We start from the raw sequence: 24,889 nt of genomic DNA on the forward strand, positions 1-24,889 counted from the left end.
ATAGGATCTTTCCGTCAAGGCAACATTTCTCGCCCATGCCGAGATCAGCCTGGTGGTGAGCTGCTCTCTCGACCGCTGCAGTCCAAGTGCTGTCGGTAGCCACGCGATGCTGTTTGGGCGGGGATTCCCATTTTGACCCAGGTAAACTCCGAGGAACAAGGACATATTTTGCAATTCAGGACAGCGAGTGGCACTCGGCGGGGGGGGGAGAACTTGCGAATGGTGGTGTTCCCGTGGATCTGCTGCGTCATCCTTCGAGGGGCTGCGTTGGCCATGGGTTTGCAAGGTGCTGCCTGAGGAATTCTGGTGAATCTTGTAGATGCCGGGGGAATGAATGACCCTGCCGCCGCCGCTGTCCCCGAATCACCGGGGAAGAAACCTCTCTGCAGTCGACTGACGTGCGGTGGCTCGGCCGTGCCATCTGATTGGTCGTCAGCGGGACCTACGCGGCTACGTAACAGAGGGACAGAAAACACGGGGGAAAGCACTGGACTGCTGCAGAGTGATCTTCGGTCTGGTTGGATATCTTGGAAGGAGGTAGACGGTAGGGAATAAGGAACTTTGAATATCATCAAACTGATGGAAAGGATAGTCGGCAAATATGACCTCCACGTTGGAGTATTAATGTGCTATCGCTTCTCGGCTTTTGGCTTGGAATATGTGTAGTTTCTGTTCTTATCAGTTTAATCGCTGATATCTCCCGAAGGTGGGATTGTTTGTATTAAATGGATTTTTGGAGCAGGGAGATGGCTTAAGGGCTTGCTCTGTCCTCTCCATGTATCAGCCTGGTATTGCAGTGTTTCCAGGAATGGTGCACCAACGCTTACCCAAGTTCAAAAGCAGGTGAATGCAATGTGAATCTCTTGCCTTTGCTAGTTTGCCGTGTTGATGGCAGTCAGTGATTGTTGCATCTATTGTCTTTTCAGTTGCAGGAAACTATCGTCTTTTGTTACGGGTTTTCTGTCTTATGAACCTGCTCTGCAGTTACCTGATGAAGGTGCAGCACGCTGAAAGCCAGGACAGGGGTAACCCAACGTGCTACAGGGAACATTCTGGAACCAGGGGCCTGCCAGGAAGGTAACTTGCCAATTTGAATGAATGGATTTGCCCTTGTCTGCCGTTTTGGGCTTCTGCGGTCGTTCTTGGAACGTATCCCACCGATGGTTCGGCGGTGGCGGGGGTGGGGTGACTGCTGTAATTTCAAAGAAACCCGTTGGGCTGAAACCTGGTGTTGTGGGATTTTTAACACAGTCAATTCAGGTTGTGGGATCCCATGACTCAGCAATGTCAAATGGCTATCAGATCAGCCCCCACAGCCCCTTCCCACCCCCCCGCCTCCCCCCCCCACCCCGAGGCAACAAATTTATCCTAATATTTTCTTGAACAAGGAAGAAATGTCTTTAGTCTGTTTCCTGAATAGAGTGAAACCCCCATCTCTGTTTGTTTCTTCGCAAACTACTGTACGGAAGCGACCTGCTTTAGTAGCTACGTCTGTACGTAAAGATTATTCACGCAGACGATCGCCCCAGGCTGGAACTGGCTTCAGCTCCATGGTGCCACCAGGCAGCCGTACTAACCACTGATCCCCTGTGCCACCCGTACGATTTGGAACGATTTGTCATCATTTGCGGTGCAAGTAGCGAAACAGTTGTCAGTTTGTCAACTGGGTCGGATTATAATGTTGTCAGCGATCTGCAGCAATGTGAACGGAGATGTCGAATCGAGCTGCTGGTGGTGATGAGGCGCGCTTGCAGCGTGACATGTTTACACGGGGAGTTCAGCTCCCTCCCCATTCTCCACAGAGAGTCGGATACAAGTAGAGAGGATATTGAAAGTGGACGATAAAGAAAGGGTGCACGGACGTAATTCGCTTTTCGCAACTTTTCGGATTGATGCGGAATGCCGAGGAGCGAATCCTGTACGTGAGGGAAACGAAGATTGGCATTTATGGGCAAGCTACACCAACACAAGGGGAGGCAATGAATAGGATCTTTCCGTCAAGGCCAACATTTCTCGCCCATGCCGAGATCAGCCTGGTGGTGAGCTGCTCTCTCGAACCGCTGCAGTCCAAGTGCTGTCGGTAGCCCCGCGATGCTGTTTGGGCGGGGATTCCGATTTTGACCCGGTAACACCGGAGGAACAAGGACATATTTGCAATTCAGGACAGCGAGTGCCTCGGCGGGGGGAGAACTTGCGAATGGTGGTGTTCCCGTGGATCTGCTGCCGTCATCCTTCGAGGCTGCGTTGGCCATGGGTTTGCAAGGTGCTGCTGAGGAATTCTGGTGAATCTTGTAGATGCCGGGGGAATGAATGACCCTGCCGCCGCCGCTGTCCCCGATCACCGGAGAAACCTCTCTGCAGTCGACCTGACGTGCGGTGGCTCCGGCCCGTGCCATCTGATTGGTCGTCAGCGCGACCTACGCGGCTACGTAACAGATGACAGAAAAGCACGGGGAAAGCACAGCGACTGCAGCAGAGTGATCTTCCGGTCTGGTTGGATATCTTGGAAGGAAGGTAGACGGTAAGGGATTAAAGGAACTTTGAATATCATCAAACTGATGGAAAGGATAGTCGGCAATTATGACCTCCACCGTTGGAGTATTAATGTGCTATCGCTTCTCGGCCTTTTGGCTTGGAATATGTGTAGTTTCTGTTCTTATCAGTTTAATAGCTGATATCTCCCGAAGGTGGAGTGTTTGTATTAAATGGATTTTTGGAGCAGGGAGATGGCTTAAGGGCTTGCTCTGTCCTCTCCATGTATCAGCCTGGTATTGCAGTGTTTCAAGGAATGGTGCACCCAACGCTTACCCAAGTTCAAAAGCAGGTGAATGCAATGTGAATCTCTTGCCTTTGCTAGTTTGCCGTGTTGATGGCAGTCAGTGATTGTTGCATCTATTGTCTTTTCAGTTGCAGGAAACTATCGTCTTTTGTTACGGGTTTTCGGTCTTATGAACCTGCTCTGCAGTTACCTGATGAAGGTGCAGCACGCTGAAAGCCAGGACAGGGGTAACCCCACGTGCTACAGGGAACATTCTGGAACCAGGGGCCTGCCAGGAAGGTAACTTGCCAATTTGAATGAATGGATTTGCCCTTGTCTGCCGTTTTGGGGCTTCTGCGGTCGTTCTTGGAACGTATCCCAACGATGGTACGGCGGTGGCGGGGGGTGGGGTGACTGCTGTAATTTCAAAGAACCCCGTTGGGCTGAAACCTGGTGTTGTGGGATTTTTAACACAGTCAAATCAGGTTGTGGGATCCCATGACTCAGCAATGTCAAATGGCTATCAGATCAGCCCCCACAGCCCCTTCCCAACCCCCCCGCCCCCCCCCCCACCCCCCGAGGCAACAAATTTATCCTAATATTTTCTTGAACAAGAAAGAAATGTCTTTAGTCTGTTTCCTGAATAGAGTGAAACCCCCATCTCTGTTGTTTCTTCGCAAACTACTGTACGGAAGCGACCTGCTTTAGTAGCTACGTCTGTACGTAAAGATTATTCACGCAGACGATCGCCCAAGGCTGGAACTGGCTTCAGCTCCCTGGTGCACCAGGCAGCCGTACTAACCACTGATCCACTGTGCCACCCGTACGATTTGGAACGATTTGTCATCATTTGCGGTGCAAGTAGCGAAACAGTTGTCAGTTTGTCAACTGGGTCGGATTATAATGTTGTCAGCGATCTGCAGCAATGTGAACGGAGATGTCGAATCGAGCTGCTGGTGGTGATGAGGCGCGCTTGCAGCGTGACATGTTTACACGGGGAGATCAGCTCCCTCCCCATTCTCCACAGAGAGTCGGATACAAGTAGAGAGGATATTGAAAGTGGACGATAAAGAAAGGGTGCACGGACGTAATTCGCTTTTCGCAACTTTTCGGATTGATGCGGAATGCCGAGGAGCGAATCCTGTACGTGAGGGAAACGATGATTGGCATTTATGGGCAAGCTACACCAACACAAGGGGAGGCAATGAATAGGATCTTTCCGTCAAGGCCAACATTTCTCGCCCATGCCGAGATCAGCCTGGTGGTGAGCTGCTCTCTCGAACCGCTGCAGTCCAAGTGCTGTCGGTAGCCCCGCGATGCTGTTTGGGCGGGGATTCCCGATTTTGACCCGGTAACACCGGAGGAACAAGGACATATTTGCAATTCAGGACAGCGAGTGCCTCGGCGGGGGGGAGAACTTGCGAATGGTGGTGTTCCCGTGGATCTGCTGCCGTCATCCTTCGAGGCTGCGTTGGCCATGGGTTTGCAAGGTGCTGCCTGAGGAATTCTGGTGAATCTTGTAGATGCCGGGGGAATGAATGACCCTGCCGCCGCCGCTGTCCCCGATCACCGGGGAGAAACCTCTCTGCAGTCGACCTGACGTGCGGTGGCTCCGGCCCGTGCCATCTGATTGGTCGTCAGCGCGACCTACGCGGCTACGTAACAGATGGACAGAAAAGCACGGGGAAAGCACAGCGACTGCTGCAGAGTGATCTTCCGGTCTGGTTGGATATCTTGGAAGGAAGGTAGACGGTAGGGAATAAAGGAACTTTGAATATCATCAAACTGATGGAAAGGATAGTCGGCAAATATGACCTCCACCGTTGGAGTATTAATGTGCTATCGCTTCTCGGCCTTTTGGCTTGGAATATGTGTAGTTTCTGTTCTTATCAGTTTAATCGCTGATATCTCCCGAAGGTGGGAGTGTTTGTATTAAATGGATTTTTGGAGCAGGGAGATGGCTTAAGGGCTTGCTCTGTCCTCTCCATGTATCAGCCTGGTATTGCAGTGTTTCCAGGAATGGTGCACCCCAACGCTTACCCAAGTTCAAAAGCAGGTGAATGCAATGTGAATCTCTTGCCTTTGCTAGTTTGCCGTGTTGATGGCAGTCAGTGATTGTTGCATCTATTGTCTTTTCAGTTGCAGGAAACTATCGTCTTTTGTTACGGGTTTTCTGTCTTATGAACCTGCTCTGCAGTTACCTGATGAAGGTGCAGCACGCTGAAAGCCAGGACAGGGTAACCCCAACGTGCTACAGGGAACATTCTGGAACCAGGGGCCTGCCAGGAAGGTAACTTGCCAATTTGAATGAATGGATTTGCCCTTGTCTGCCGTTTTGGGCTTCTGCGGTCGTTCTTGGAACGTATCCCACCGATGGTACGGCGGTGGCGGGGGGTGGGGTGACTGCTGTAATTTCAAAAGAACCCCGTTGGGCTGAAACCTGGTGTTGTGGGATTTTTAACACAGTCAAATCAGGTTGTGGGATCCCATGACTCAGCCAATGTCAATGGCTATCAGATCAGCCCCCACAGCCCCTTCCCAACCCCCCCGCCCCTCCCCCCCCACCCCCGAGGCAACAAATTTATCCTAATATTTTCTTGAACAAGGAAGAAATGTCTTTAGTCTGTTTCCTGAATAGAGTGAAACCCCCATCTCTGTTTGTTCTTCGCAAACTACTGTACGGAAGCGACCTGCTTTAGTAGCTACGTCTGTACGTAAAGATTATTCACGCAGACGATCGCCCAAGGCTGGAACTGGCTTCAGCTCCCTGGTGCCACCAGGCAGCCGTACTAACCACTGATCCACTGTGCCACCCGTACGATTTGGAACGATTTGTCATCATTTGCGGTGCAAGTAGCGAAACAGTTGTCAGTTTGTCAACTGGGTCGGATTATAATGTTGTCAGCGATCTGCAGCAATGTGAACGGAGATGTCGAATCGAGCTGCTGGTGGTGATGAGGCGCGCTTGCAGCGTGACATGTTTACACGGGGAGATCAGCTCCCTCCCCATTCTCCACAGAGAGTCGGATACAAGTAGAGAGGATATTGAAGTGGACGATAAAGAAAGGGTGCACGGACGTAATTCGCTTTTCGCAACTTTTCGGATTGATGCGGAATGCCGAGGAGCGATCCTGTACGTGAGGGAAACGATGATTGGCATTTATGGGCAAGCTACACCAACACAAGGGGAGGCAATGAATAGGATCTTTCCGTCAAGGCCAACATTTCTCGCCCATGCCGAGATCAGCCTGGTGGTGAGCTGCTCTCTCGAACCGCTGCAGTCCAAGTGCTGTCGGTAGCCCCGCGATGCTGTTTGGGCGGGGATTCCCGATTTTGACCCGGTAACACCGGAGGAACAAGGACATATTTGCAATTCAGGACAGCGAGTGCCTCGGCGGGGGGAGAACTTGCGAATGGTGGTGTTCCCGTGGATCTGCTGCCGTCATCCTTCGAGGCTGCGTTGGCCATGGGTTTGCAAGGTGCTGCCTGAGGAATTCTGGTGAATCTTGTAGATGCCGGGGGAATGACTGACCCTGCCGCCGCCGCTGTCCCCGATCACCGGGAGAAACCTCTCTGCAGTCGACCTGACGTGCGGTGGCTCCGGCCCGTGCCATCTGATTGGTCGTCAGCGCGACCTACGCGGCTACGTAACAGATGGACAGAAAAGCACGGGGAAAGCACAGCGACTGCTGCAGAGTGATCTTCCGGTCTGGTTGGATATCTTGGAAGGAAGGTAGACGGTAAGGGAATAAAGGAACTTTGAATATCATCAAACTGATGGAAAGGATAGTCGGCAAATATGACCTCCACCGTTGGAGTATTAATGTGCTATCGCTTCTCGGCCTTTTGGCTTGGAATATGTGTAGTTTCTGTTCTTATCAGTTTAATCGCTGATATCTCCCGAAGGTGGGAGTGTTTGTATTAAATGGATTTTTGGAGCAGGGAGATGGCTTAAGGGCTTGCTCTGTCCTCTCCATGTATCAGCCTGGTATTGCAGTGTTTCCAGGAATGGTGCACCCAACGCTTACCCAAGTTCAAAAAGCAGGTGAATGCAATGTGAATCTCTTGCCTTTGCTAGTTTGCCGTGTTGATGGCAGTCAGTGATTGTTGCATCTATTGTCTTTTCAGTTGCAGGAAAACTATCGTCTTTTGTTACGGGTTTTCTGTCTTATGAACCTGCTCTGCAGTTACCTGATGAAGGTGCAGCACGCTGAAAGCCAGGACAGGGGTAACCCCAACGTGCTACAGGGAACATTCTGGAACCAGGGGCCTGCCAGGAAGGTAACTTGCCAATTTGAATGAATGGATTTGCCCTTGTCTGCCGTTTTGGGCTTCTGCGGTCGTTCTTGGAACGTATCCCACCGATGGTACGGCGGTGGCGGGGGGGTGGGGTGACTGCTGTAATTTCAAAGAACCCCGTTGGGCTGAAACCTGGTGTTGTGGATTTTTAACACAGTCAAATCAGGTTGTGGGATCCCAAGACTCAGCCAAAGTCAAATGGCTATCAGATCAGCCCCCACAGCCCCTTCCCACCCCCCCGCCCTCCCCCCCCACCCCGAGGCAACAAATTTATCCTAATATTTTCTTGAACAAGGAAGAAATGTCTTTAGTCTGTTTCCTGAATAGAGTGAAACCCCCATCTCTGTTTGTTTCTTCGCAAACTACTGTACGGAAGCGACCTGCTTTAGTAGCTACGTCTGTACGTAAAGATTATTCACGCAGACGATCGCCCAAGGCTGGAACTGGCTTCAGCTCCCTGGTGCCACCAGGCAGCCGTACTAACCACTGATCCACTGTGCCACCCGTACGATTTGGAACGATTTGTCATCATTTGCGGTGCAAGTAGCGAAACAGTTGTCAGTTTTGTCAACTGGGTCGGATTATAATGTTGTCAGCGATCTGCAGCAATGTGAACGGAGATGTCGAATCGAGCTGCTGGTGGTGATGAGGCGCGCTTGCAGCGTGACATGTTTACACGGGGAGATCAGCTCCCTCCCCATTCTCCACAGAGAGTCGGATACAAGTAGAGAGGATATTGAAAGTGGACGATAAAGAAAGGGTGCACGGACGTAATTCGCTTTTCGCAACTTTTCGGATTGATGCGGAATGCCGAGGAGCGAATCCTGTACGTGAGGGAAACGATGATTGGCATTTATGGGCAAGCTACACCAACACAAGGGGAGGCAATGAATAGGATCTTTCCGTCAAGGCCAACATTTCTCGCCCATGCCGAGATCAGCCTGGTGGTGAGCTGCTCTCTCGAACCGCTGCAGTCCAAGTGCTGTCGGTAGCCCCGCGATGCTGTTTGGGCGGGGATTCCCGATTTTGACCCGGTAACACCGGAGGAACAAGGACATATTTGCAATTCAGGACAGCGAGTGCCTCGGCGGGGGGGGAGAACTTGCGAATGGTGGTGTTCCCGTGGATCTGCTGCCGTCATCCTTCGAGGCTGCGTTGGCCATGGGTTTGCAAGGTGCTGCCTGAGGAATTCTGGTGAATCTTGTAGATGCCGGGGGAATGAATGACCCCTGCCGCCGCCGCTGTCCCCGATCACCGGGAGAAACCTCTCTGCAGTCGACCTGACGTGCGGTGGCTCCGGCCCGTGCCATCTGATTGGTCGTCAGCGCGACCTACGCGGCTACGTAACAGATGGACAGAAAAGCACGGGGGAAAGCACAGCGACTGCTGCAGAGTGATCTTCCGGTCTGGTTGGATATCTTGGAAGGAAGGTAGACGGTAAGGGAATAAAGGAACTTTGAATATCATCAAACTGATGGAAAGGATAGTCGGCAAATATGACCTCCACCGTTGGAGTATTAATGTGCTATCGCTTCTCGGCCTTTTGGCTTGGAATATGTGTAGTTTCTGTTCTTATCAGTTTAATCGCTGATATCTCCCGAAGGTGGGAGTGTTTGTATAAATGGATTTTTGGAGCAGGGAGATGGCTTAAGGGCTTGCTCTGTCCTCTCCATGTATCAGCCTGGTATTGCAGTGTTTCCAGGAATGGTGCACCCCAACGCTTACCCAAGTTCAAAAGCAGGTGAATGCAATGTGAATCTCTTGCCTTTGCTAGTTTGCCGTGTTGATGGCAGTCAGTGATTGTTGCATCTATTGTCTTTTCAGTTGCAGGAAACTATCGTCTTTTGTTACGGGTTTTCTGTCTTATGAACCTGCTCTGCAGTTACCTGATGAAGGTGCAGCACGCTGAAAGCCAGGACAGGGGTAACCCCAACGTGCTACAGGGAACATTCTGGAACCAGGGGCCTGCCAGGAAGGTAACTTGCCAATTTGAATGAATGGATTTGCCCTTGTCTGCCGTTTTGGGCTTCTGCGGTCGTTCTTGGAACGTATCCCACCGATGGTACGGCGGTGGCGGGGGGTGGGGTGACTGCTGTAATTTCAAAGAACCCCGTTGGGCTGAAACCTGGTGTTGTGGGATTTTTAACACAGTCAAATCAGGTTGTGGGATCCATGACTCAGCCAATGTCAAATGGCTATCAGATCAGCCCCCACAGCCCCTTCCCAACCCCCCCGCCCTCCCCCCCCACCCCCGAGGCAACAAATTTATCCTAATATTTTCTTGAACAAGGAAGAAATGTCTTTAGTCTGTTTCCTGAATAGAGTGAAACCCCCATCTCTGTTTGTTTCTTCGCAAACTACTGTACGGAAGCGACCTGCTTTAGTAGCTACGTCTGTACGTAAAGATTATTCACGCAGACGATCGCCCACGGCTGGAACTGGCTTCAGCTCCCTGGTGCCACCAGGCAGCCGTACTAACCACTGATCCACTGTGCCACCCGTACGATTTGGAACGATTTGTCATCATTTGCGGTGCAAGTAGCGAAACAGTTGTCAGTTTGTCAACTGGGTCGGATTATAATGTTGTCAGCGATCTGCAGCAATGTGAACGGAGATGTCGAATCGAGCTGCTGGTGGTGATGAGGCGCGCTTGCAGCGTGACATGTTTACACGGGGAGATCAGCTCCCTCCCCATTCTCCACAGAGAGTCGGATACAAGTAGAGAGGATATTGAAAGTGGACGATAAAGAAAGGGTGCACGGACGTAATTCGCTTTTCGCAACTTTTCGGATTGATGCGGAATGCCGAGGAGCGAATCCTGTACGTGAGGGAAACGATGATTGGCATTTATGGGCAAGCTACACCAACACAAGGGGAGGCAATGAATAGGATCTTTCCGTCAAGGCCAACATTTCTCGCCATGCCGAGATCAGCCTGGTGGTGAGCTGCTCTCTCGAACCGCTGCAGTCCAAGTGCTGTCGGTAGCCCCGCGATGCTGTTTGGGTGGGGATTCCCGATTTTGACCCGGTAACACCGGAGGAACAAGGACATATTTGCAATTCAGGACAGCGAGTGCCTCGGCGGGGGGAGAACTTGCGAATGGTGGTGTTCCCGTGGATCTGCTGCCGTCATCCTTCGAGGCTGCGTTGGCCATGGGTTTGCAAGGTGCTGCCTGAGGAATTCTGGTGAATCTTGTAGATGCCGGGGGAATGAATGACCCTGCCGCCGCCGCTGTCCCCGATCACCGGGAGAAACCTCTCTGCAGTCGACCTGACGTGCGGTGGCTCCGGCCCGTGCCATCTGATTGGTCGTCAGCGCGACCTACGCGGCTACGTAACAGATGGACAGAAAAGCACGGGGAAAGCACAGCGACTGCTGCAGAGTGATCTTCCGGTCTGGTTGGATATCTTGGAAGGAAGGTAGACGGTAAGGGAATAAAGGAACTTTGAATATCATCAAACTGATGGAAAGGATAGTCGGCAAATATGACCTCCACCGTTGGAGTATTAATGTGCTATCGCTTCTCGGCCTTTTGGCTTGGAATATGTGTAGTTTCTGTTCTTATCAGTTTAATCGCTGATATCTCCCGAAGGTGGGAGTGTTTGTATTAAATGGATTTTTGGAGCAGGGAGATGGCTTAAGGGCTTGCTCTGTCCTCTCCATGTATCAGCCTGGTATTGCAGTGTTTCCAGGAATGGTGCACCCAACGCTTACCCAAGTTCAAAAGCAGGTGAATGCAATGTGAATCTCTTGCCTTTGCTAGTTTGCCGTGTTGATGGCAGTCAGTGATTGTTGCATCTATTGTCTTTTCAGTTGCAGGAAACTATCGTCTTTTGTTACGGGTTTTTCTGTCTTATGAACCTGCTCTGCAGTTACCTGATGAAGGTGCAGCACGCTGAAAGCCAGGACAGGGGTAACCCCAACGTGCTACAGGGAACATTCTGGAACCAGGGCCTGCCAGGAAGGTAACTTGCCAATTTGAATGAATGGATTTGCCCTTGTCTGCCGTTTTGGCTTCTGCGGTCGTTCTTGGAACGTATCCCACCGATGGTACGGCGGTGGCGGGGGGGGTGGGGTGACTGCTGTAATTTCAAAGAACCCCGTTGGGCTGAAACCTGGTGTTGTGGGATTTTTAACACAGTCAAATCAGGTTGTGGGATCCATGACTCAGCCAATGTCAAATGGCTATCAGATCAGCCCCCACAGCCCCTTCCCAACCCCCCCCGCCCTCCCCCCCCACCCCCGAGGCAACAAATTTATCCTAATATTTTCTTGAACAAGGAAGAAATGTCTTTAGTCTGTTTCCTGAATAGAGTGAAACCCCCATCTCTGTTTTGTTTCTTCGCAAACTACTGTACGGAAGCGACCTGCTTTAGTAGCTACGTCTGTACGTAAAGATTATTCACGCAGACGATCGCCCAAGGCTGGAACTGGCTTCAGCTCCCTGGTGCCACCAGGCAGCCGTACTAACCACTGATCCACTGTGCCACCCGTACGATTTGGAACGATTTGTCATCATATGCGGTGCAAGTAGCGAAACAGTTGTCAGTTTGTCAACTGGGTCGGATTATAATGTTGTCAGCGATCTGCAGCAATGTGAACGGAGATGTCGAATCGAGCTGCTGGTGGTGATGAGGCGCGCTTGCAGCGTGACATGTTTACACGGGGAGATCAGCTCCCTCCCCATTCTCCACAGAGAGTCGGATACAAGTAGAGAGGATATTGAAGTGGACGATAAAGAAAGGGTGCACGGACGTAATTCGCTTTTCGCAACTTTTCGGATTGATGCGGAATGCCGAGGAGCGAATCCTGTACGTGAGGGAAACGATGATTGGCATTTATGGGCAAGCTACACCAACACAAGGGGAGGCAATGAATAGGATCTTTCCGTCAAGGCCAACATTTCTCGCCCATGCCGAGATCAGCCTGGTGGTGAGCTGCTCTCTCGAACCGCTGCAGTCCAAGTGCTGTCGGTAGCCCCGCGATGCTGTTTGGGCGGGGATTCCCGATTTTGACCCGGTAACACCGGAGGAACAAGGACATATTTGCAATTCAGGACAGCGAGTGCCTCGGGGGGGGGGAGAACTTGCGAATGGTGGTGTTCCCGTGGATCTGCTGCCGTCATCCTTCGAGGCTGCGTTGGCCATGGGTTTGCAAGGTGCTGCCTGAGGAATTCTGGTGAATCTTGTAGATGCCGGGGGAATGAATGACCCTGCCGCCGCCGCTGTCCCCGATCACCGGGAGAAACCTCTCTGCAGTCGACCTGACGTGCGGTGGCTCCGGCCCGTGCCATCTGATTGGTCGTCAGCGCGACCTACGCGGCTACGTAACAGATGGACAGAAAAGCACGGGGAAAGCACAGCGACTGCTGCAGAGTGATCTTCCGGTCTGGTTGGATATCTTGGAAGGAAGGTAGACGGTAAGGGAATAAAGGAACTTTGAATATCATCAAACTGATGGAAAGGATAGTCGGCAAATATGACCTCCACCGTTGGAGTATTAATGTGCTATCGCTTCTCGGCCTTTTGGCTTGGAATATGTGTAGTTTCTGTTCTTATCAGTTTAATCGCTGATATCTCCCGAAGGTGGGAGTGTTTGTATTAAATGGATTTTTGGAGCAGGGAGATGGCTTAAGGGCTTGCTCTGTCCTCTCCATGTATCAGCCTGGTATGCAGTGTTTCCAGGAATGGTGCACCCAACGCTTACCCAAGTTCAAAAGCAGGTGAATGCAATGTGAATCTCTTGCCTTTGCTAGTTTGCCGTGTTGATGGCAGTCAGTGATTGTTGCATCTATTGTCTTTTCAGTTGCAGGAAACTATCGTCTTTTGTTACGGGTTTTCTGTCTTATGAACCTGCTCTGCAGTTACCTGATGAAGGTGCAGCACGCTGAAAGCCAGGACAGGGTAACCCCAACGTGCTACAGGGAACATTCTGGAACCAGGGGCCTGCCAGGAAGGTAACTTGCCAATTTGAATGAATGGATTTGCCCTTGTCTGCCGTTTTGGGCTTCTGCGGTCGTTCTTGGAACGTATCCCACCGATGGTACGGCGGTGGCGGGGGGTGGGGTGACTGCTGTAATTTCAAAGAACCCCGTTGGGCTGAAACCTGGTGTTGTGGGATTTTTAACACAGTCAAATCAGGTTGTGGGATCCATGACTCAGCCAATGTCAAATGGCTATCAGATCAGCCCCCACAGCCCCCTTCCCACCCCCCCGCCCCCCCCCCCCCCCCCGAGGCAACAAATTTATCCTAATATTTTCTTGAACAAGAAAGAAATGTCTTTAGTCTGTTTCCTGAATAGAGTGAAACCCCCATCTCTGTTTGTTCTTCGCAAACTACTGTACGGAAGCGACCTGCTTTAGTAGCTACGTCTGTACGTAAAGATTATTCACGCAGACGATCGCCCAAGGCTGGAACTGGCTTCAGCTCCCTGGTGCCACCAGGCAGCCGTACTAACCACTGATCCACTGTGCCACCCGTACGATTTGGAACGATTTGTCATCATTTGCGGTGCAAGTAGCGAAACAGTTGTCAGTTTGTCAACTGGGTCGGATATAATGTTGTCAGCGATCTGCAGCAATGTGAACGGAGATGTCGAATCGAGCTGCTGGTGGTGATGAGGCGCGCTTGCAGCGTGACATGTTTACACGGGGAGATCAGCTCCCTCCCCATTCTCCAGAGAGTCGGATACAAGTAGAGAGGATATTGAAAGTGGACGATAAAGAAAGGGTGCACGGACGTAATTCGCTTTTTCGCAACTTTTCGGATTGATGCGGAATGCCGAGGAGCGAATCCTGTACGTGAGGGAAACGATGATTGGCATTTATGGGCAAGCTACACCAACACAAGGGGAGGCAATGAATAGGATCTTTCCGTCAAGGCCAACATTTCTCGCCCATGCCGAGATCAGCCTGGTGGTGAGCTGCTCTCTCGACCGCTGCAGTCCAAGTGCTGTCGGTAGCCCCGCGATGCTGTTTGGGTGGGGATTCCCGATTTTGACCCGGTAACACCGGAGGAACAAGGACATATTTGCAATTCAGGACAGCGAGTGCCTCGGCGGGGGGGGAGAACTTGCGAATGGTGGTGTTCCCGTGGATCTGCTGCCGTCATCCTTCGAGGCTGCGTTGGCCATGGGTTTGCAAGGTGCTGCCTGAGGAATTCTGGTGAATCTTGTAGATGCCGGGGGAAGGAATGACCCTGCCGCCGCCGCTGTCCCCGATCACCGGGAGAAACCTCTCTGCAGTCGACCTGACGTGCGGTGGCTCCGGCCCGTGCCATCTGATTGGTCGTCAGCGCGACCTACGCGGCTACGTAACAGATGGACAGAAAAGCACGGGGAAAGCACAGCGACTGCTGCAGAGTGATCTTCCGGTCTGGTTGGATATCTTGGAAGGAAGGTAGACGGTAAGGGAATAAAGGAACTTTGAATATCATCAAACTGATGGAAAGGATAGTCGGCAAATATGACCTCCACCGTTGGAGTATTAATGTGCTATCGCTTCTCGGCCTTTTGGCTTGGAATATGTGTAGTTTCTGTTCTTATCAGTTTAATCGCTGATATCTCCCGAAGGTGGGAGTGTTTGTATTAAATGGATTTTTGGAGCAGGGAGATGGCTTAAGGGCTTGCTCTGTCCTCTCCATGTATCAGCCTGGTATTGCAGTGTTTCCAGGAATGGTGCACCCAACGCTTACCCAAGTTCAAAAGCAGGTGAATGCAATGTGAATCTCTTGCCTTTGCTAGTTTGCCGTGTTGATGGCAGTCAGTGATTGTTGCATCTATTGTCTTTTCAGTTGCAGGAAACTATCGTCTTTTGTTACGGGTTTTCTGTCTTATGAACCTGCTCTGCAGTTACCTGATGAAGGTGCAGCACGCTGAAAGCCAGGACAGGGGTAACCCCAACGTGCTACAGGGAACATTCTGGAACCAGGGGCCTGCCAGGAAGGTAACTTGCCAATTTGAATGAATGGATTTGCCCTTGTCTGCCGTTTTGGGCTTCTGCGGTCGTTCTTGGAACGTATCCCACCGATGGTACGGCGGTGGCGGGGGGTGGGGTGACTGCTGTAATTTCAAAGAACCCCGTTGGGCTGAAACCTGGTGTTGTGGGATTTTTAACACAGTCAAATCAGGTTGTGGGATCCCATGACTCAGCCAATGTCAAATGGCTATCAGATCAGCCCCCACAGCCCCTTCCCAACCCCCCCGCCTCCCCCCCACCCCCGAGGCAACAAATTTATCCTAATATTTTCTTGAACAAGGAAGAAATGTCTTTAGTCTGTTTCCTGAATAGAGTGAAACCCCCATCTCTGTTTGTTTCTTCGCAAACTACTGTACGGAAGCGACCTGCTTTAGTAGCTACGTCTGTACGTAAAGATTATTCACGCAGACGATCGCCCAAGGCTGGAACTGGCTTCAGCTCCCTGGTGCCACCAGGCAGCCGTACTAACCACTGATCCACTGTGCCACCCGTACGATTTGGAACGATTTGTCATCATTTGCGGTGCAAGTAGCGAAACAGTTGTCAGTTTGTCAACTGGGTCGGATTATAATGTTGTCAGCGATCTGCAGCAATGTGAACGGAGATGTCGAATCGAGCTGCTGGTGGTGATGAGGCGCGCTTGCAGCGTGACATGTTTACACGGGGAGATCAGCTCCCTCCCCATTCTCCACAGAGAGTCGGATACAAGTAGAGAGGATATTGAAAGTGGACGATAAAGAAAGGGTGCACGGACGTAATTCGCTTTTCGCAACTTTTCGGATTGATGCGGAATGCCGAGGAGCGAATCCTGTACGTGAGGGAAACGATGATTGGCATTTATGGGCAAGCTACACCAACACAAGGGGAGGCAATGAATAGGATCTTTCCGTCAAGGCCAACATTTCTCGCCCATGCCGAGATCAGCCTGGTGGTGAGCTGCTCTCTCGAACCGCTGCAGTCCAAGTGCTGTCGGTAGCCCCGCGATGCTGTTTGGGCGGGGATTCCCGATTTTGACCCGGTAACACCGGAGGAACAAGGACATATTTGCAATTCAGGACAGCGAGTGCCTCGGCGGGGGGGGGAGAACTTGCGAATGGTGGTGTTCCCGTGGATCTGCTGCCGTCATCCTTCGAGGCTGCGTTGGCCATGGGTTTGCAAGGTGCTGCCTGAGGAATTCTGGTGAATCTTGTAGATGCCGGGGGAATGAATGACCCTGCCGCCGCCGCTGTCCCCGATCACCGGGAGAAACCTCTCTGCAGTCGACCTGACGTGCGGTGGCTCCGGCCCGTGCCATCTGATTGGTCGTCAGCGCGACCTACGCGGCTACGTAACAGATGGACAGAAAAGCACGGGGAAAGCACAGCGACTGCTGCAGAGTGATCTTCCGGTCTGGTTGGATATCTTGGAAGGAAGGTAGACGGTAAGGGAATAAAGGAACTTTGAATATCATCAAACTGATGGAAAGGATAGTCGGCAAATATGACCTCCACCGTTGGAGTATTAATGTGCTATCGCTTCTCGGCCTTTTGGCTTGGAATATGTGTAGTTTCTGTTCTTATCAGTTTAATCGCTGATATCTCCCGAAGGTGGGAGTGTTTGTATTAAATGGATTTTTGGAGCAGGGAGATGGCTTAAGGGCTTGCTCTGTCCTCTCCATGTATCAGCCTGGTATTGCAGTGTTTCCAGGAATGGTGCACCCAACGCTTACCCAAGTTCAAAAGCAGGTGAATGCAATGTGAATCTCTTGCCTTTGCTAGTTTGCCGTGTTGATGGCAGTCAGTGATTGTTGCATCTATTGTCTTTTCAGTTGCAGGAAACTATCGTCTTTTGTTACGGGTTTTCTGTCTTATGAACCTGCTCTGCAGTTACCTGATGAAGGTGCAGCACGCTGAAAGCCAGGACAGGGGTAACCCCAACGTGCTACAGGGAACATTCTGGAACCAGGGGCCTGCCAGGAAGGTAACTTGCCAATTTGAATGAATGGATTTGCCCTTGTCTGCCGTTTTGGGCTTCTGCGGTCGTTCTTGGAACGTATCCCACCGATGGTACGGCGGTGGCGGGGGGTGGGGTGACTGCTGTAATTTCAAAGAACCCCGTTGGGCTGAAACCTGGTGTTGTGGGATTTTTAACACAGTCAAATCAGGTTGTGGGATCCCATGACTCAGCCAATGTCAAATGGCTATCAGATCAGCCCCCACAGCCCCTTCCCAACCCCCCCGCCTCCCCCCCCACACCCCGAGGCAACAAATTTATCCTAATATTTTCTTGAACAAGGAAGAAATGTCTTTGGTCTGTTTCCTGAATAGAGTGAAACCCCCATCTCTGTTTGTTTCTTCGCAAACTACTGTACGGAAGCGACCTGCTTTAGTAGCTACGTCTGTACGTAAAGATTATTCACGCAGACGATCGCCCAAGGCTGGAACTGGCTTCAGCTCCCTGGTGCCACCAGGCAGCCGTACTAACCACTGATCCACTGTGCCACCCGTACGATTTGGAACGATTTGTCATCATTTGCGGTGCAAGTAGCGAAACAGTTGTCAGTTTGTCAACTGGGTCGGATTATAATGTTGTCAGCGATCTGCAGCAATGTGAACGGAGATGTCGAATCGAGCTGCTGGTGGTGATGAGGCGCGCTTGCAGCGTGACATGTTTACACGGGGAGATCAGCTCCCTCCCCATTCTCCACAGAGAGTCGGATACAAGTAGAGAGGATATTGAAAGTGGACGATAAAGAAAGGGTGCACGGACGTAATTCGCTTTTCGCAACTTTTCGGATTGATGCGGAATGCCGAGGAGCGAATCCTGTACGTGAGGGAAACGATGATTGGCATTTATGGGCAAGCTACACCAACACAAGGGGAGGCAATGAATAGGATCTTTCCGTCAAGGCCAACATTTCTCGCCCATGCCGAGATCAGCCTGGTGGTGAGCTGCTCTCTCGAACCGCTGCAGTCCAAGTGCTGTCGGTAGCCCCGCGATGCTGTTTGGGTGGGGATTCCCGATTTTGACCCGGTAACACCGGAGGAACAAGGACATATTTGCAATTCAGGACAGCGAGTGCCTCGGCGGGGGGGAGAACTTGCGAATGGTGGTGTTCCCGTGGATCTGCTGCCGTCATCCTTCGAGGCTGCGTTGGCCATGGGTTTGCAAGGTGCTGCCTGAGGAATTCTGGTGAATCTTGTAGATGCCGGGGGAATGAATGACCCTGCCGCCGCCGCTGTCCCCGATCACCGGGAGAAACCTCTCTGCAGTCGACCTGACGTGCGGTGGCTCCGGCCCGTGCCATCTGATTGGTCGTCAGCGCGACCTACGCGGCTACGTAACAGATGGACAGAAAAGCACGGGGAAAGCACAGCGACTGCTGCAGAGTGATCTTCCGGTCTGGTTGGATATCTTGGAAGGAAGGTAGACGGTAAGGGAATAAAGGAACTTTGAATATCATCAAACTGATGGAAAGGATAGTCGGCAAATATGACCTCCACCGTTGGAGTATTAATGTGCTATCGCTTCTCGGCCTTTTGGCTTGGAATATGTGTAGTTTCTGTTCTTATCAGTTTAATCGCTGATATCTCCCGAAGGTGGGAGTGTTTGTATTAAATGGATTTTTGGAGCAGGGAGATGGCTTAAGGGCTTGCTCTGTCCTCTCCATGTATCAGCCTGGTATTGCAGTGTTTCCAGGAATGGTGCACCCAACGCTTACCCAAGTTCAAAAGCAGGTGAATGCAATGTGAATCTCTTGCCTTTGCTAGTTTGCCGTGTTGATGGCAGTCAGTGATTGTTGCATCTATTGTCTTTTCAGTTGCAGGAAACTATCGTCTTTTGTTACGGGTTTTCTGTCTTATGAACCTGCTCTGCAGTTACCTGATGAAGGTGCAGCACGCTGAAAGCCAGGACAGGGGTAACCCCAACGTGCTACAGGGAACATTCTGGAACCAGGGGCCTGCCAGGAAGGTAACTTGCCAATTTGAATGAATGGATTTGCCCTTGTCTGCCGTTTTGGGCTTCTGCGGTCGTTCTTGGAACGTATCCCCCCGATGGTACGGGGGTGGCGGGGGGTGGGGTGACTGCTGTAATTTCAAAGAACCCCGTTGGGCTGAAACCTGGTGTTGTGGGATTTTTAACACAGTCAAATCAGGTTGTGGGATCCCATGACTCAGCCAATGTCAAATGGCTATCAGATCAGCCCCCACAGCCCCTTCCCAACCCCCCCCCTCCCCCCCCACCCCCGAGGCAACAAATTTATCCTAATATTTTCTTGAACAAGAAAGAAATGTCTTTAGTCTGTTTCCTGAATAGAGTGAAACCCCCATCTCTGTTTGTTTCTTCGCAAACTACTGTACGGAAGCGACCTGCTTTAGTAGCTACGTCTGTACGTAAAGATTATTCACGCAGACGATCGCCCAAGGCTGGAACTGGCTTCAGCTCCCTGGTGCCACCAGGCAGCCGTACTAACCACTGATCCACTGTGCCACCCGTACGATTTGGAACGATTTGTCATCATTTGCGGTGCAAGTAGCGAAACAGTTGTCAGTTTGTCAACTGGGTCGGATTATAATGTTGTCAGCGATCTGCAGCAATGTGAACGGAGATGTCGAATCGAGCTGCTGGTGGTGATGAGGCGCGCTTGCAGCGTGACATGTTTACACGGGGAGATCAGCTCCCTCCCCATTCTCCACAGAGAGTCGGATACAAGTAGAGAGGATATTGAAAGTGGACGATAAAGAAAGGGTGCACGGACGTAATTCGCTTTTCGCAACTTTTCGGATTGATGCGGAATGCCGAGGAGCGAATCCTGTACGTGAGGGAAACGATGATTGGCATTTATGGGCAAGCTACACCAACACAAGGGGAGGCAATGAATAGGATCTTTCCGTCAAGGCCAACATTTCTCGCCCATGCCGAGATCAGCCTGGTGGTGAGCTGCTCTCTCGAACCGCTGCAGTCCAAGTGCTGTCGGTAGCCCCGCGATGCTGTTTGGGTGGGGATTCCCGATTTTGACCCGGTAACACCGGAGGAACAAGGACATATTTGCAATTCAGGACAGCGAGTGCCTCGGCGGGGGGGGAGAACTTGCGAATGGTGGTGTTCCCGTGGATCTGCTGCCGTCATCCTTCGAGGCTGCGTTGGCCATGGGTTTGCAAGGTGCTGCCTGAGGAATTCTGGTGAATCTTGTAGATGCCGGGGGAATGAATGACCCTGCCGCCGCCGCTGTCCCCGATCACCGGGAGAAACCTCTCTGCAGTCGACCTGACGTGCGGTGGCTCCGGCCCGTGCCATCTGATTGGTCGTCAGCGCGACCTACGCGGCTACGTAACAGATGGACAGAAAAGCACGTGGAAAGCACAGCGACTGCTGCAGAGTGATCTTCCGGTCTGGTTGGATATCTTGGAAGGAAGGTAGACGGTAAGGGAATAAAGGAACTTTGAATATCATCAAACTGATGGAAAGGATAGTCGGCAAATATGACCTCCACCGTTGGAGTATTAATGTGCTATCGCTTCTCGGCCTTTTGGCTTGGAATATGTGTAGTTTCTGTTCTTATCAGTTTAATCGCTGATATCTCCCGAAGGTGGGAGTGTTTGTATTAAATGGATTTTTGGAGCAGGGAGATGGCTTAAGGGCTTGCTCTGTCCTCTCCATGTATCAGCCTGGTATTGCAGTGTTTCCAGGAATGGTGCACCCAACGCTTACCCAAGTTCAAAAGCAGGTGAATGCAATGTGAATCTCTTGCCTTTGCTAGTTTGCCGTGTTGATGGCAGTCAGTGATTGTTGCATCTATTGTCTTTTCAGTTGCAGGAAACTATCGTCTTTTGTTACGGGTTTTCTGTCTTATGAACCTGCTCTGCAGTTACCTGATGAAGGTGCAGCACGCTGAAAGCCAGGACAGGGGTAACCCCAACGTGCTACAGGGAACATTCTGGAACCAGGGGCCTGCCAGGAAGGTAACTTGCCAATTTGAATGAATGGATTTGCCCTTGTCTGCCGTTTTGGGCTTCTGCGGTCGTTCTTGGAACGTATCCCACCGATGGTACGGCGGTGGCGGGGGGTGGGGTGACTGCTGTAATTTCAAAGAACCCCGTTGGGCTGAAACCTGGTGTTGTGGGATTTTTAACACAGTCAAATCAGGTTGTGGGATCCCATGACTCAGCCAATGTCAAATGGCTATCAGATCAGCCCCCACAGCCCCTTCCCAACCCCCCGCCTCCCCCCCCAACCCCGAGGCAACAAATTTATCCTAATATTTTCTTGAACAAGAAAGAAATGTCTTTGGTCTGTTTCCTGAATAGAGTGAAACCCCCATCTCTGTTTGTTTCTTCGCAAACTACTGTACGGAAGCGACCTGCTTTAGTAGCTACGTCTGTACGTAAAGATTATTCACGCAGACGATCGCCCAAGGCTGGAACTGGCTTCAGCTCCCTGGTGCCACCAGGCAGCCGTACTAACCACTGATCCACTGTGCCACCCGTACGATTTGGAACGATTTGTCATCATTTGCGGTGCAAGTAGCGAAACAGTTGTCAGTTTGTCAACTGGGTCGGATTATAATGTTGTCAGCGATCTGCAGCAATGTGAACGGAGATGTCGAATCGAGCTGCTGGTGGTGATGAGGCGCGCTTGCAGCGTGACATGTTTACACGGGGAGATCAGCTCCCTCCCCATTCTCCACAGAGAGTCGGATACAAGTAGAGAGGATATTGAAAGTGGACGATAAAGAAAGGGTGCACGGACGTAATTCGCTTTTCGCAACTTTTCGGATTGATGCGGAATGCCGAGGAGCGAATCCTGTACGTGAGGGAAACGATGATTGGCATTTATGGGCAAGCTACACCAACACAAGGGGAGGCAATGAATAGGATCTTTCCGTCAAGGCCAACATTTCTCGCCCATGCCGAGATCAGCCTGGTGGTGAGCTGCTCTCTCGAACCGCTGCAGTCCAAGTGCTGTCGGTAGCCCCGCGATGCTGTTTGGGCGGGGATTCCCGATTTTGACCCGGTAACACCGGAGGAACAAGGACATATTTGCAATTCAGGACAGCGAGTGCCTCGGCGGGGGGGAGAACTTGCGAATGGTGGTGTTCCCGTGGATCTGCTGCCGTCATCCTTCGAGGCTGCGTTGGCCATGGGTTTGCAAGGTGCTGCCTGAGGAATTCTGGTGAATCTTGTAGATGCCGGGGGAATGAATGACCCTGCCGGGGGAATGAATGACCCTGCCGCCGCCGCTGTCCCCGATCACCGGGAGAAACCTCTCTGCAGTCGACCTGACGTGCGGTGGCTCCGGCCCGTGCCATCTGATTGGTCGTCAGCGCGACCTACGCGGCTACGTAACAGAAAAAGCACGGGGAAAGCACAGCGACTGCTGCAGAGTGATCTTCCGGTCTGGTTGGATATCTTGGAAGGAAGGTAGACGGTAAGGGAATAAAGGAACTTTGAATATCATCAAACTGATGGAAAGGATAGTCGGCAAATATGACCTCCACCGTTGGAGTATTAATGTGCTATCGCTTCTCGGCCTTTTGGCTTGGAATATGTGTAGTTTCTGTTCTTATCAGTTTAATCGCTGATATCTCCCGAAGGTGGGAGTGTTTGTATTAAATGGATTTTTGGAGCAGGGAGATGGCTTAAGGGCTTGCTCTGTCCTCTCCATGTATCAGCCTGGTATTGCAGTGTTTCCAGGAATGGTGCACCCAACGCTTACCCAAGTTCAAAAGCAGGTGAATGCAATGTGAATCTCTTGCCTTTGCTAGTTTGCCGTGTTGATGGCAGTCAGTGATTGTTGCATCTATTGTCTTTTCAGTTGCAGGAAACTATCGTCTTTTGTTACGGGTTTTCTGTCTTATGAACCTGCTCTGCAGTTACCTGATGAAGGTGCAGCACGCTGAAAGCCAGGACAGGGGTAACCCCAACGTGCTACAGGGAACATTCTGGAACCAGGGGCCTGCCAGGAAGGTAACTTGCCAATTTGAATGAATGGATTTGCCCTTGTCTGCCGTTTTGGGCTTCTGCGGTCGTTCTTGGAACGTATCCCACCGATGGTACGGCGGTGGCGGGGGGTGGGGTGACTGCTGTAATTTCAAAGAACCCCGTTGGGCTGAAACCTGGTGTTGTGGGATTTTTAACACAGTCAAATCAGGTTGTGGGATCCCATGACTCAGCCAATGTCAAATGGCTATCAGATCAGCCCCCACAGCCCCTTCCCAACCCCCCGCCTCCCCCCCCAACCCCGAGGCAACAAATTTATCCTAATATTTTCTTGAACAAGAAAGAAATGTCTTTGGTCTGTTTCCTGAATAGAGTGAAACCCCCATCTCTGTTTGTTTCTTCGCAAACTACTGTACGGAAGCGACCTGCTTTAGTAGCTACGTCTGTACGTAAAGATTATTCACGCAGACGATCGCCCAAGGCTGGAACTGGCTTCAGCTCCCTGGTGCCACCAGGCAGCCGTACTAACCACTGATCCACTGTGCCACCCGTACGATTTGGAACGATTTGTCATCATTTGCGGTGCAAGTAGCGAAACAGTTGTCAGTTTGTCAACTGGGTCGGATTATAATGTTGTCAGCGATCTGCAGCAATGTGAACGGAGATGTCGAATCGAGCTGCTGGTGGTGATGAGGCGCGCTTGCAGCGTGACATGTTTACACGGGGAGATCAGCTCCCTCCCCATTCTCCACAGAGAGTCGGATACAAGTAGAGAGGATATTGAAAGTGGACGATAAAGAAAGGGTGCACGGACGTAATTCGCTTTTCGCAACTTTTCGGATTGATGCGGAATGCCGAGGAGCGAATCCTGTACGTGAGGGAAACGATGATTGGCATTTATGGGCAAGCTACACCAACACAAGGGGAGGCAATGAATAGGATCTTTCCGTCAAGGCCAACATTTCTCGCCCATGCCGAGATCAGCCTGGTGGTGAGCTGCTCTCTCGAACCGCTGCAGTCCAAGTGCTGTCGGTAGCCCCGCGATGCTGTTTGGGCGGGGATTCCCGATTTTGACCCGGTAACACCGGAGGAACAAGGACATATTTGCAATTCAGGACAGCGAGTGCCTCGGCGCGGGGGAGAACTTGCGAATGGTGGTGTTCCCGTGGATCTGCTGCCGTCATCCTTCGAGGCTGCGTTGGCCATGGGTTTGCAAGGTGCTGCCTGAGGAATTCTGGTGAATCTTGTAGATGCCGGGGGATGAATGACCCTGCCGGGGGAATGAATGACCCTGCCGCCGCCGCTGTCCCCGATCACCGGGAGAAACCTCTCTGCAGTCGACCTGACGTGCGGTGGCTCCGGCCCGTGCCATCTGATTGGTCGTCAGCGCGACCTACGCGGCTACGTAACAGAAAACCACGGGGAAAGCACAGCGACTGCTGCAGAGTGATCTTCCGGTCTGGTTGGATATCTTGGAAGGAAGGTAGACGGTAAGGGAATAAAGGAACTTTGAATATCATCAAACTGATGGAAAGGATAGTCGGCAAATATGACCTCCACCGTTGGAGTATTAATGTGCTATCGCTTCTCGGCCTTTTGGCTTGGAATATGTGTAGTTTCTGTTCTTATCAGTTTAATCGCTGATATCTCCCGAAGGTGGGAGTGTTTGTATTAAATGGATTTTTGGAGCAGGGAGATGGCTTAAGGGCTTGCTCTGTCCTCTCCATGTATCAGCCTGGTATTGCAGTGTTTCCAGGAATGGTGCACCCAACGCTTACCCAAGTTCAAAAGCAGGTGAATGCAATGTGAATCTCTTGCCTTTGCTAGTTTGCCGTGTTGATGGCAGTCAGTGATTGTTGCATCTATTGTCTTTTCAGTTGCAGGAAACTATCGTCTTTTGTTACGGGTTTTCTGTCTTATGAACCTGCTCTGCAGTT

General features: G+C 51.4%; 13 non-coding genes across 13 annotated transcripts; all 13 read left to right on the forward strand.

The window, feature by feature from the left end:
• The first annotated feature begins 631 nt into the window (after positions 1-631).
• On the forward strand, positions 632-822 carry LOC132810952 (U2 spliceosomal RNA). The gene has a single exon (XR_009643164.1). It is a non-coding gene; the product is annotated as a U2 spliceosomal RNA (small nuclear RNA).
• A 1,789-nt stretch (positions 823-2,611) lies between these two features.
• Positions 2,612-2,802, forward strand: LOC132810950 (U2 spliceosomal RNA). The gene has a single exon (XR_009643162.1). It is a non-coding gene; the product is annotated as a U2 spliceosomal RNA (small nuclear RNA).
• A 1,797-nt stretch (positions 2,803-4,599) lies between these two features.
• LOC132810908 (U2 spliceosomal RNA) lies at positions 4,600-4,791 on the forward strand. The gene has a single exon (XR_009643122.1). It is a non-coding gene; the product is annotated as a U2 spliceosomal RNA (small nuclear RNA).
• Positions 4,792-6,588: 1,797 nt separating this feature from the next.
• On the forward strand, positions 6,589-6,780 carry LOC132810920 (U2 spliceosomal RNA). The gene has a single exon (XR_009643133.1). It is a non-coding gene; the product is annotated as a U2 spliceosomal RNA (small nuclear RNA).
• A 1,804-nt stretch (positions 6,781-8,584) lies between these two features.
• On the forward strand, positions 8,585-8,775 carry LOC132810945 (U2 spliceosomal RNA). The gene has a single exon (XR_009643158.1). It is a non-coding gene; the product is annotated as a U2 spliceosomal RNA (small nuclear RNA).
• Positions 8,776-10,573: 1,798 nt separating this feature from the next.
• LOC132810931 (U2 spliceosomal RNA) lies at positions 10,574-10,765 on the forward strand. The gene has a single exon (XR_009643144.1). It is a non-coding gene; the product is annotated as a U2 spliceosomal RNA (small nuclear RNA).
• A 1,801-nt stretch (positions 10,766-12,566) lies between these two features.
• On the forward strand, positions 12,567-12,757 carry LOC132810947 (U2 spliceosomal RNA). Its single transcript, XR_009643160.1, has one exon. It is a non-coding gene; the product is annotated as a U2 spliceosomal RNA (small nuclear RNA).
• A 1,794-nt stretch (positions 12,758-14,551) lies between these two features.
• Positions 14,552-14,743, forward strand: LOC132810942 (U2 spliceosomal RNA). The gene has a single exon (XR_009643155.1). It is a non-coding gene; the product is annotated as a U2 spliceosomal RNA (small nuclear RNA).
• Positions 14,744-16,543: 1,800 nt separating this feature from the next.
• On the forward strand, positions 16,544-16,735 carry LOC132810953 (U2 spliceosomal RNA). The gene has a single exon (XR_009643165.1). It is a non-coding gene; the product is annotated as a U2 spliceosomal RNA (small nuclear RNA).
• A 1,800-nt stretch (positions 16,736-18,535) lies between these two features.
• On the forward strand, positions 18,536-18,727 carry LOC132810909 (U2 spliceosomal RNA). Its single transcript, XR_009643123.1, has one exon. It is a non-coding gene; the product is annotated as a U2 spliceosomal RNA (small nuclear RNA).
• Positions 18,728-20,526: 1,799 nt separating this feature from the next.
• Positions 20,527-20,718, forward strand: LOC132810910 (U2 spliceosomal RNA). The gene has a single exon (XR_009643124.1). It is a non-coding gene; the product is annotated as a U2 spliceosomal RNA (small nuclear RNA).
• Positions 20,719-22,530: 1,812 nt separating this feature from the next.
• On the forward strand, positions 22,531-22,722 carry LOC132810911 (U2 spliceosomal RNA). Its single transcript, XR_009643125.1, has one exon. It is a non-coding gene; the product is annotated as a U2 spliceosomal RNA (small nuclear RNA).
• A 1,810-nt stretch (positions 22,723-24,532) lies between these two features.
• Positions 24,533-24,724, forward strand: LOC132810913 (U2 spliceosomal RNA). The gene has a single exon (XR_009643126.1). It is a non-coding gene; the product is annotated as a U2 spliceosomal RNA (small nuclear RNA).
• The last annotated feature ends 165 nt before the right edge of the window (positions 24,725-24,889 follow it).

This window comes from Hemiscyllium ocellatum, unplaced genomic scaffold (assembly GCF_020745735.1).
Source record: "Hemiscyllium ocellatum isolate sHemOce1 unplaced genomic scaffold, sHemOce1.pat.X.cur. scaffold_2041_pat_ctg1, whole genome shotgun sequence".
In the NCBI taxonomy this organism is placed as follows: Eukaryota; Metazoa; Chordata; class Chondrichthyes; order Orectolobiformes; family Hemiscylliidae; genus Hemiscyllium; species Hemiscyllium ocellatum.